This window comes from Mixophyes fleayi, chromosome 6, assembly GCF_038048845.1.
Source record: "Mixophyes fleayi isolate aMixFle1 chromosome 6, aMixFle1.hap1, whole genome shotgun sequence".
Lineage (NCBI taxonomy): Eukaryota > Metazoa > Chordata > Amphibia > Anura > Limnodynastidae > Mixophyes > Mixophyes fleayi.
This window is the reverse complement of record NC_134407.1, coordinates 30,524,659-30,537,671: the sequence shown is the minus strand read 5'-3', so window position 1 is coordinate 30,537,671 and position 13,013 is coordinate 30,524,659.

Below are 13,013 nucleotides of genomic sequence, written 5' to 3'. Positions count from 1 at the left end.
AAATAGTGTCATCTGTGATGTGTTGCTGTGAAAGCTTGATGAACCCCTTGCATTTGCCTGCAACATGCGTACATTTGCCTGATGATTTTTGCAGATCTGATTACGAGATTGTGATCTACAAGTGATATGTCCCATGATTTCTAGAAGCAAAGTTAACCCGTGCATGATACTCATGCATTCTAGTCAAATCAAGCTACTTAAGGTGTTAAAAAGGTTCTTGTCATGCATTTGGGCCATAGCCCAGGCCTCAACCACCAACCACTCCCCACTGTCACCCCCGGCAACCACCAACCACTCCCAACTGTCACTTCTCCTTCAAGAAATATATATATATATTTTTTTAAATCTTTATAAACACTTTTAACAATTAACAAATTAAATTAACAAATTAAAAACATCTTAGTATACCAAATATCAGCCCTTTCTGAATTTTGTTTTCGACACACACACTAAGAATTTAGTAGGTCAGTGTATAACTCTGCCCAGCAGGTGGCGCTGCAGCTCAGTTTTATTTTTTCCACACACACACACACACACACACACACACACACGACAGACAGACTAACACACGCCACTAGACATTTATATATTAGATTGTTACACTGTCAATGATAACATCATTTTAAATCACACATTTGCCTCGGATTCCAATATAGTTTAGATCGAGCAGTTTTACATTTGTCTGATCGATTCAAGATTTATTGTCCACTTTTACTAGGGGTAATTTTGCCAAAATATTGTTCTTAAAATTATAGTTGGAAAAATGACATGAAAGCATGCAGGAGACTTGGGACTATTGCTGACACTCATTAAGCACATAGTTGCTTTTATCTCCTTGACATACCATCAATTTTTGTTACCTGCTACAGCCAGCGATTTCAATACCTAAACCGACAAGGAAGGCGAATTGTGAGCACCTAGGGAGTTGAGAAAAAGTTTTGTATCCCTCCGGTGGGAACCATTCATACATCTTTATTTAGAATGGGTGAGTCCTGAAAATTCAGATGATCTGGCTGATGGTATCAGTTAATTGTGCGTCATCTTTATTCTAGCCCCCGACAGGATATTGAGTTCACCAGGTTCAAAGATGAAATATCTTTGTTACAGTTAAGGTTAATTTCACTTTATTTTTTCAGAAAATGTTCAGAACATGCAGCAGGAGATGGAATCTCACAGGGTCTATTTCTGTTACCTTAACATCATCACTGCTGCATTAATCACTCCAGAACCCTAGAGAACTGCAGACATGAGGAAAAGTTCACATGGTGTTGGGAGGTGTGTAGTGAAGTCAGCACCTGATTGGACAAGTGCCACAGCCAGTAGCATCATATTAGATAATCTCCATATATGGTGTTGTTTACACTAGCCTTGACATTGCTCACAGTGTTTTCTCTGAGCAGTATGAGATCATTGAAGGCTCTTATTGGCTGGAGAACTAAACACACTAACCTGGTATTTTATTTGTGAATGTAAGTAGGCACTGACAAATGGAACCCACAGATTAATTGTAAATGTATGAAGCTAGTAAAAGGAGTGTGTATTGAAAAATGTATGTGTAACACAATACATTGTGGCTGTGTGTTCAACTCATGTACTTGGAAGCAGAGGAGTAGCCTGGAACCTTAAATAACTCTGCTAAAACATCTGCGGATTAAAGATCTATCAGCACCAGAATAAGGCTCCCGTATTCTAAGAACATTTCCTTTTCCTAAAAAAAAGCTTTGAAACTGCTTTTAATGGATTTTACGGCTTAAAGGATAATTCTAAACCAAATTTCCAGTTTTGGGAGGAGTCACTGTGAATCATCGAGGGGGTGATGTGGGCCCCAAAGTGAAAGTGTATAGAAAACAAAAGAATCCCACAGAGATTCTTGTAATTCTCTCCACAATTGCAGTGTTTTCTAATTGCAATGCGGCGCATGCACAGTGAAATCACCAGCTGGCATTTGCGTTTTGATTTAGCAGGCAGGCCCTGATACCTGTGTTTCCACGAGTGTGCGATGATGTCATCATGCGCACATGGGTCCACGGTCTCTGTCTGAATGCTCCCTTGGATAGCAAGTAACTCCCTGCCCTTTTCCTTACCCTCCTCCCACTAATATCTGGGAATGCTCTGCAAGGGATCCAATGGACCCATACAAGGAGTATGGTCACATTATATTATCTAAGTGAAAAAATATTGTGTTATACATTTATATGTGCATTGTGACTATAGGTTATCCATAGTATGTTCCAAGGGTGTAAAATTCCATCATTAGGCCTAAAAGTGACATTTGAAGTCGCCAGATGCCCTCATCTACTTCTTTTGGGCATGGACCAATATCAACAGACCCATCTGGCTCTGGCAGTAGTTATGCCACTGATACATGCAGGACTATAGTGGGTGTGGTCTAAATAGCAAAATAAAAGGTGTGTAAAGGTTGCAAATAGCAAGAAGCTACTCTAAGAAGAATATAGAAATAGCAAGTGTATAAATTACATCTTATGATAGCCTATTTCTAGAGACATGGCATAGTATACCAATAACATGTTGTGCAGTTTTTAGCAGTAATTATAAATATTAATCATTAATATGCTGTGCCATCCTTTCCTAAGCAGGCAAAGGGAACATTTCCAGACCAAGGCATACCCATCCGATTAGATAAAACACTCTGTAGACTTATGACCTGCCAGACAGAGTTCCCAACTCTGAAATGAAAAACAAGCAACCGCTTAGTGAAAAACAAGCCCAAAACAAGCCCAAACCAATCCTAAAAAGGCCAAAAAAGCCCAACTTACAGGGGACCGTCCTTTTCTATAACACTAATTTCTACACTGAATCTCCATTTAGAAAACCTTTATAAAACACAAGAGGACACACTTATACACAGATATGGCAAATGAAAAAACTAATGCTGTAATTTAGGACACTGGTATGTCTATCCCACACAGCCCCATGATATAACAGTATAAGCAGCCTTCTGACATGAGCGGCTTACTGAATGGGAGGGGAGGGTGTTATATAGCAATGTTACCTGCTAAGCAGCGATCATGTGTCTGCCACAGCACTTATTTCAGTAGGTTGCTGTAGATCCGCCTTCCTGTGATTTATTCCACGTCCTCCTCTGACTCCGCCCACCCACAAAGCGCCACTTCCTTGGAGGAATTCGCTACACAACCCGCCCACAAAAAAAAAACTGAATGCACCAATCACAAAATGGTAACAGAGGAAAGCAAAAAAGGTTTATGCAGCCTGAGGACTTGGACAACGTGTCAAAGCCCAAAAACAAGCTACCAGCGGCAATGGAAAAAAAACGCAACTTCACAAAAAAAGAAGCTCAATTACGCTTGTTATAAGCAACTATGCTGCCAGAGCCTGGCAGGAAGTGAGGTCATTGGCTAGGCATGCTGGGAAGTTCCTGTTGTCTGTTCTGCTTTCAAGTTATGTATGTGATGCAGAGTAAACACATTTGTTTCACCCCTGAGAGTTGTCACTCCAGCCTTCTTACACCCACATCTACATAATCGTTAGGTTTATTAATGTTAACTCATGAAATTACATCTGAAACTGAATTTTGAGTTTTGGGTGAAATATACTGTTAAGCAAACTTAAGGTAACATGGCTTTCTCATAGGCTCCATTTCAAAATGATGGAAGTGCTATACATTAAGGAATTCACAATGTGTTAGATGGAGTTGAATAGATATGGAAAGTGTAACAAGTGCCAGAGCAATGAAGATTCTACCTTCCCTTCCTCAACTCTGTTTGACACATTATGAATTCTCTTGGTGCAATTCCTCTAAGTAGATTAAAGATTCTAAAATAGGTGGGACAAGCACCATACTGGTACCTGTTGGTTGGCACTATTTCAGATGGATATCTGTAGCTGAACGTTCCCTTTAATGTAGTATAGAGCAACATGATTTTTTTTGACCTGATAGATTTAAAAATAATGTGTAATAAAATTAGAAATAACTGGAGCTCAAATATAATTTTGCTGCTTTTAAATCTATTACTGCTCCTGATGTATGGGTAGCATTCCAGCTCTACGTAAAAGGCATATAAAAAAAAATAAAAGCAACGTGAAAATGCATTTAAATAGTTAATAAACATGTAACTAAATGCACATTAGTGCAACACGGGGCATAATGAAGCCAATAAGTAGTGCATGAAAAATCAGTAAAATGCATGCATTTGCTGTATTTTACATCATTTGTATCTGCAATTTCAATAACATCCATATTCACCTAGACTAAGACTTGTGCCAAACATGCTGTTTTCAATCAGCAGGAAACCAATCGGAAATAAATTGTGCCGGAAAAGCTCTATATAATAATATCTAAGCATTTTCTGAGAAGCTGTTTATTTGCTTGTGTGAAAGGTGCAGGTGAAGTAACAGATGTCTATGAAACACTTGTTTTCTTCAGCTGTTTCCATGTTGGCCCTATATGCTATAGGCAGCTTTTTAAAAGCTTTGAGAATGGGAAATCTCTTCAAGTGGCAGCATTTAATTAAGCATCAATTTAATTAGGTAAGTATATATATATATATATATATATATATATATATATATATATATATATATACTAGAATGCTGTTGTTTTCCCTATAAGAATAATACAACAATAAGCATGTGATTTCACCCTAAAGCAAAAGACTAACTAAAATTGATTTTCCCATAACATAACACCATTTTTTTTTACAAAAAGTGCCACCACTAACTTAGTGTTCTGAAGGATGATATTTTTAACAGTAGGAAAACGTTTAAAAATTGAGACCTAAAAAACACAGTGTATTGGCTGTCATATTGTTCTACTTAACATCTGTCCACAGTGTGTCAGAAATGTACATGTGTATTTGTGTTTCACGCTTTAGCCAACACATGTATTTGTGTAGAGAATCTATAATATATAATCATTTCCATCAACTGGTGAACACTTAGAAAAGGAATGGGGCTGCTTCAAAATGGGGTTTATTCTGGATATCTGTTCAAAAAGAAATACAACATCAAATTAGAGGCTGAACAGACTTGTCCTTACGACTATCAATATGCAGAGAGTTTGATAGAAAAACCAAAATTAGTTTGCAGCTGTAGTCATTTTAAAGTTTCTATAATAAACCCAAAGAAACTAAAGCTATTGTTTCAGTAAATATTAAACCAAATACCATTTTCTGACACTGGTGACGGTCTATGTATGTTTCCTAGTGTGGCAGATATATGGACTTACATATGTGCTTATGTAGCTTTTGGGGAAACATTTTAACAATGCACCTTGTACATACTTCATAGGAATGCCTCTGTAGATGAAAAGTGCTCAAAATGTATATTAAGAACCCCTCAAGAGGTTCTGCATCCAATTCCTGATTATAGCTGGGGAATTAGGGCTTTATCCCTAGGGCCCCTCTCATGCTTCAATGGAAATCACAGCTATGGAGCCTGGGATATGATGAAAGCATAAGATGTTTACTAAATAGATTTAAATCAGAGAATATATGAAATGGTACAAACCAAGCATAGTAGATACTGAACAGGAATTTCTGAGCTGAAAACCGGCAGGAAAGGAATACAGCAGATGCAGGTAGAATGACCGAGTGGAGAGAAATACGGTCCAGAGATGTCAGCAGCAGCGGCAGCATGTAGAAGGACCAGAGCAGAAGAGAAGCATGAGAACTCAATAATAAAGAACAGCAGCCAAACAACAATGACCAGCACAGGTAATAGAGATAGGCAGGTATAAATAGGGAAACATCGAACAAGTAAACAAATGCGCTCAATAACAGACTACGTGAATCATCTGCAGCAGCGGTGGGGCCAAGGAATCCCTCCTTGTATAGGTAAACAAAAGAAAAAAAGTCCCAACTGCGCTCACAAGATGAAAGAGTAAACCAAACAGAAAGTAGATAATAAAACTAGAGCGACAAGTAACAATCAAAAGTAAACAGGAAAATGACCGTTAATGATTAAGGTGGTGTATTAATGTGTAACTAAAAATACAGAAAAAAATATATAGAAAAAAATATATAAAAATATATAAAAAATCATATAGAAAAAAAACGAATTCAATGAGCCATATGAGTAAATAAATTGTATAAATATGAACAACTCTTTATAATTAACTTTTGAAGCTTTACTCCATAACGATGAGGTGCAGATGGATGGGGATCTATCCAAATTACTTCAATAAGTCCTCAAGTACTTGGGATGAAAACCTCAAAAGGAAGGGGAGACAAAAACAGGGGAGGGGGGATAGAAAGGAAACGGATGGTGATCAGTGGAGTGATGAACAGTAAACCAGACTAAAACTAAAACTAACAGTGAAAATACAATATTGGCATGTATGACACAGTCCCAACTCAATAAGAGACATATGATGAAAATGTAACAGATGTTCACAAACAAATGGAAGAGAGATATAAAATCAAAAAATAATATTTAATACACGAGAAATGGTCATACAGACCAAAACAGCAATAAAACAGTAGACCATAAATACACATGCACAAACAATGGAGCGGAGAACAAGTGCTGAATGTAGTGGATGAAATGTCAACTCACACTAAGGAGATCATGCCGGCGTGAGAGCGTAGATAACAAAGGCCGAAATCGGGATGTCCTCCTCCGGAATGCGAGTCCAGAACAGGCGGGATGATCTCAGCGGTCAGGCAAGTGTTGACAGAGGACCACAGGGTACTGGAATGGATCAAAAAGGTGACCCAACGCGTTTCATCTCAACGGAGACTTCTAAATAGGGAAACACCAGGTGCAGATGATAATTAGTGCAACAGGTTAAGCCCTAGACGGAGAAGGCACAATAACCCCTCTGGTGAATTAAAGGTACTGCCAGATGATAAATTCAATGTAACAAGTCCAATAATCCAGGAGGTAGGGGCTACCAATAGAAAGCAGCATGCAAAGGCAGAAAGGTGAAGGCAGATCCTGACAGTCCCCTACAACAAGCCCCACTACAAAACCATTTTATAAGTTTTGCTGTGGACTATTCTGGGAAAAAAATACCAGCATGTCTATCTCTGTTATGCTTCTGGCCAAGTAGTTATAGCCAGGAGGTAACACTAATATCATCATCATTTATTTATTTAGTGACAACATATTCTGTAGAGCTTTACAATTGGGAACAGGGACATTAATAAAACAATACTGGGCAATACAGACTAACAGGTAAGTGGGACTTGCTAACAAGTTTACAATTTATATGACAATGTGAGTGTTATACATGAGGGTAAGTGCTAAATATTGCATATTGGTCCAGCCAGATTGCAACGGTAAAAAGTGCTTAGTGGGCTATATGATCCAGTCACACAGCAATGTTGGTCAGGGGGTCAGAGGGTTGTCGTCTTGTGTGAACTTAGTGAAGGGTGGTAATAGGGTACCCTAGGGAGGTTAAGAGGGTGATTAAGGAATTTGGTAAGCTTACCTGAAGAGGTGGTTTCCAGAGAATGTTGAAAGGTTTTAAGAAGAGATGAAAGTCATGTTGTGCGAGGAAGGAAATTCCACAAAGTGGGTGCAGCCTGATAACTGTCCTGTAACCGGGAATGGGAGAAGGTAATGAGTGGGAATGAGAGAAGCAGATCTTGTGCTGAACGAAAGAGTCAAGTTGGGAGATATTTTGAGACAAGTGATAAGATGTATGTTGGTGCAATTTTGTTGATGGCCTTGTATGTTAGTAGATGTATTTTATATTGCATTCAGTAAAAAACAGGCAACCTGTCAGGAGCTATCCCTGCTCACCTTCCCCATTGCGGGGATGGACACCTTCTCTCTGCGCAGGCAACTGCATTCCATTGCTAGGCAATGGGCTGTGATCTCCGGCCACTTCCTTTTTTGCCCAGCATCTCCCTGTGCGCATGCGCCTCTTGCCCGGCAAAAGGGACACATTTCTCTACAGCAGTCAGTGGCATCACAGACCATCTAATTCAAACCCCTATAAAACGCAGCCTATTGCTTCCAGAGTATTTAGTCCCATGTCCAGCTTCAGCGTTTGTTCTATATCTTGTTTGAATCCTGGTTTTACCTCTGCTATTGCTCCTGACAACTCCCCTTGCATTCTGATTTTAGACCTCCTGATTATATGGTTTGACCTTGGCTACTCCTGACTATCCCATTGGTATTCTATTTAGCTCCATTGATTCCCTGGCTCTGATTGTGCTGTTCTTGACTACCCTTTGGATTCTTCCTGTGTTCCTGTTTGCTCTCCTGTTACCGACCCGGCTTGTTTGACAATTCTGTTCACCTGCTGCCTCCCCAGTGACTGGCAATGAGGCCCGCGACCTGCACGTCCCACGCAGCTAAGCCCATACATCCTTGCGGTGGTCTCTGTTAAATATCGAGGGTGTGTTGAACTCTGCACCTCTCTGCTCATTTGCGCCAACCAATGGTAAGCAGTTTCCATCAACATCCTTGTGATCGTGACACAACCAATGCAGAGGCTAACCGAGGAGATCAGCAGTGGAAGAGCGATTTGCAAGGAAAATCAATCTAGCAACTGTGTGCAAAATAGATTGTAGGGGTGAGAGTCTGATTTGGGGGAAGAACAGTAAGGGTGGTATGCAGTAGTCAATGCGGGAGATGATGAGTTCTTGGATTAAAGCTTTTGCAGGGTCTTGTGTGAGATATGTTTGTATTCTGTAAATGTGAAGAAGTGTAAGTAGAGATGAGGATTGAGATGTAGGGTGGGGGAATTGACTGAGAGCTTCATAAGTGAGGGTGATGAATTTAAATTTAATTGTATGTGACACAGGGAAACAGGTTAATGACTGGCTGATAGGGGCAGTAGAGACCGCGGCGGTGGGCCAAATAAGGCAGGCAGTGACATTGAGGGTAGTCTGAACAGGGGTAAGGCTGGAGTTGGTTAGATGATTAGTTTTGTTTACACTGTGTTTTATTTTATTTGACTATAATGATTATAGTTCATTAATAACACAATTGGATTCCATATAGCAGAATGACTGTGCTCCTGAATTCTCTCAGTTCTCTTGCAGATTATGTGACATGTATGTCATATTCTGAAGGGTGTTTTTATTATTTTCTTACAGCCAAAATCATGTTTACAACTGTATTTCCTATGTATAACACTCTGTATTAATGTTGATCTTGTTTTCACTGAGAATACACATTACATTCAGTGCAAAGGATGCAATATATTTATAATAGTGAGATATATCCTTTCAATTAAAAGTACTCCGACCAGGTGTCAACAATTGCTTTCAAAGGAGCTTGCATTAATTCAATTGATCTTTTATTTCCTGTGAATTTACGCTGCAGATGGATTTTCTGCATATGACAATTTTTTTTTTGCATCTCACTTCTAGCCTATGAAAGATAAGTCTTTTAAATGCAAAGTAAAATTTCAGCAAATTATTTTTATAGTTTGATGAATATGCCACTTTAGTCAGTGGTTACAGGATTTTTGTTTTTACATAATCTGGTTTGGGGAACAAAAACCCTGAATTTTACCATAGTTGGGAACTATGTAGGTGGCTGGGAACCCCTTACAGAGGAAGTTGGGAATCATTCAGTGGTTATGTACATAGAAAAAAAAGTGGTCAGAGAAGTGTATGAAGGTCTATACAAGACAGAATACAACTAGTGCACCCATTTGTCCCAGTCTTCACAGAACAATCCCCTTTTTTCCACTCAAAACTGTAACTCACAAACCTTGTTTTCCGAAACTTTAAACTAAAAGTCATAATAGGTCCTTGTGAATGGATCACATATAAATAACTTATGGTATGAATTTATTTAAAGGAAATAGCGCAGGGAGCTTATTTATATAAATTGCCAATGCACTTATTTTTAATATTGTGTATATTTTGAGACAGGAAATCGTTATTTCTGAGACCAGGGTAGAAAATATTTTTTTCTGTTTAGCCTTTATAGAGGAAATGCATTATGTCTGATGTATATATCTGATACAATCAGCCTTTGTTTACAAAGGCTTTGGTGTATTGTGATGTGAGGAAGTGGCTTGTTTTGTGTTTTTGGCAACTGTCTGAAGAAAGTATTCATGTCAGACCTTTTGACTTGCTAGTATGTATCCTGCCACTGAAATTAGACACAGGATATCACAGCAAGCTTGTTAAGAATTTCATAGCCAAGTGTAAATATTATTGGCTTTGCAATGCATGCATATTCATGTTTGTGTAAATAGGCTATATCCTGATGCTAAAAATAGCCTGTGTTTGAACTGTATAAAAGGCACTAGCTTGTATTGGAAACTTTGTTCTTCTGATTTTCATCTGACCTGATCACTGGTACCTCCAACCAGTGTGAGCAAATAAACATCACTTGCTTCAAAGACCTGCTTGAAAACATCTTCAGTATTGCTGTATTCCTGTGACCTGCAGATTAGACCCTAAATCTAATCCGTTCTCCAGCTGTCTCTGAGGTTTGGACCCAAGCTTTCCAGTACCACTGCTCTGCCTGCTACCCATGCAGCCCTGGTCAGTGTGATAGGCCAGGGCGGATCCATCCACAGCAACCCTGATCCATAGTAAGAGGTCAGGAGTACCAGCAACGAGATACGCTAGCAGCGTTAGTTACCCAGAAGAAACCCGGTTCTGGATGCCGGTATAGGAGTCCAGTGGTGGCAGCCTTTGTAAGCCACTCCTACTGCGGCAAGAGGGCGCATTTGGGATAACAAAATGGGACGGTGGCAAAGTAAGGCCAGCCGGTTCCCAGCAACAACAGACAGGGTAGCATACGGTCCATCCTGTCACAGTCCTTATATAGGATTTTATGGCCTGAGCAACTTCATGTCAGGTCACATGAATGTATTGGTTTTTCATTTCAAAATGATAGGATCCCTTAGAAACATTAAAGGTATGCTATGTGAGGATTGGATACCAAAGATTCCAAGGGGTTGAGGGGGTGGGGTCTATCTAAGGTCCTGTTTAATACCTTGTGAGAGACTATAGAAATATCTGTCCCATTTCCACAATACAGCCAAGACAGAGCTGTTTCAGGAGAAATCTGAAGAAAACATTTACACATTGCTGTGTTAGGTTCTCTCATTTAGTTTCTTGGCAGCCATACTTGTTCCTACTGAAAGTACAAAGTCTTCCTGAAATCACCTATATTTCTGAAGAGTTAATTGCAGCTATACATTGCACCATTTTGATAATGAAACATGCTTATTTGATTACCTGATACAGTGTAATAAAATGATATTTAAGTACCTCTCCAGCTGTCAGCCTTGCCACAGTGCTTTGCTACACAAAACAGTTTTAACTTAATAGGGGGTCATTTGAGAGTCTGAAAAATACCTAAGCACGATGCAAAGGTCCTGTCTTCCTACTTTGTGGCATGATTGGGCTGTGAGCACTACTTTCCTAAGATGCCTTTTGCACTATCCATATGTTTTTTAGAGCGGTTGCTCATTAATTTGTGCAGATCAATCAATGAACATTTTAAAAAATAAATAAATATAACATTGTACATACAGCCCTGATGCCCCCCTTAGTATCACGATTTTTAAAATAATTAAAGGGTCCATATAGCAGTATTTTAGGAGGAACATATAATTGTTATTAACAGTGCAAATGTGACAATAGGCGATGATTTATGGCAGTAATGGTCAACAGGTTGCCCTCTGAGCCTTCACCTGTGGCCCCAGCTCCTTCCTGTTTTATTGTCAGATTTGTTTTTTATAGCTTGTAACACTTGTTTAAAATTTTTAATATTAAGTTTAATGTGTGGCCCTTTGGAAGGTTAGAGGGTCCCCAATGCGGACCCTTAAGTGTATTGGGCTGCCTATCGTTATTGCTTTAACAAGGGCAAACACAGGATTTGTAGAGGGGGGTTTCCACACCACGCCACCAGTGGGCGTGACCAGCATGCATGGGGGCATGTCTATAATATTAGAGAGTGCTTGGCTGCTCTCCAAGTCTTCCTATTCCTATAATATACATGGGCAATGCTGCGTGCACTACTGTTAGGTACACGCAGCTCTTCCTTTTCAAGCAGAGCCATGTGAAGCGGGGACAGGGTCCAGCCACCTCAATTATACAGTGCCCCAGGATTGGAAGGGGGTTTCCAGGCACTAGGAACCCCCCCCCCCCCCCCACCTCCCCCTCGGTTTGCGTATGATTAAGGCGATGCTATTACTGTTGCTAAGACCAAAAATCTGCAAAATGTCATGCAAAAGATTGATACTAATGAATGTAATAAAATGGAACGGGGACATAATGGACAGATAATTACTATTGTGCATGAAAAGTACATTGCACTTTCTAGTAAGCAATCCTAAATGATTATATGCTCAGTTCTGATCCCTTCCATTGGCCCCTAGAGTGGTAAAGTATAGAAATCCAATATTAGACTTTGTGCTGTTAACAGTAAGTGTAGAATAGACGCAGACATAAAAATTCTGCAGCACCAAATATGGTCAGGAATTAAATAGAAAAAAGGTTTAAACGTCATTTTCTGTTTGTTATTCTTTCAATGAATAGTTCACGGCTAATATCAACGTTTCTTTGTCCTTGAAAGAGTTTGTGAATGCATTAAAGAGGATATTTACATGAAGGTGCTCCTTAAATATTGGCAAAATAGAAAAGAAATAATCTGACATTTTCGTCACAGCCTTCGCTGCTATGATAACAAATGGTTCCTTTGTTTCCCACGGCTCCACTTCATTTTATTGTTCCGGTCCGCTTAAGAAATAACATTGCAGAAAGCCATACATCAATTCTATGTTTATTTAGCACTGCAACACAATATTACATACTAGAACATTAAAAAGAAAAGCAAAAAAAACTCCTACTGCCACATTTCAAATTATTAAAAGACATATTTTTCCCCTTTCAAGCTGATTCCATAAATCTCTAAGGCGACAACTGCTCTTAATTGAGTTTGTAGGACAAGCTAATCTAAATGATGTCATATATATATATATATATATATATATATATAGATCAGAATGCAAATCAGGAAATATATTTAAATTGCAGCTATCAAAATGAATAAATGTGTCACTTTTATTGTCTTCCATTTAAAAGTAGACATTTTCTCAATTAAAAAAA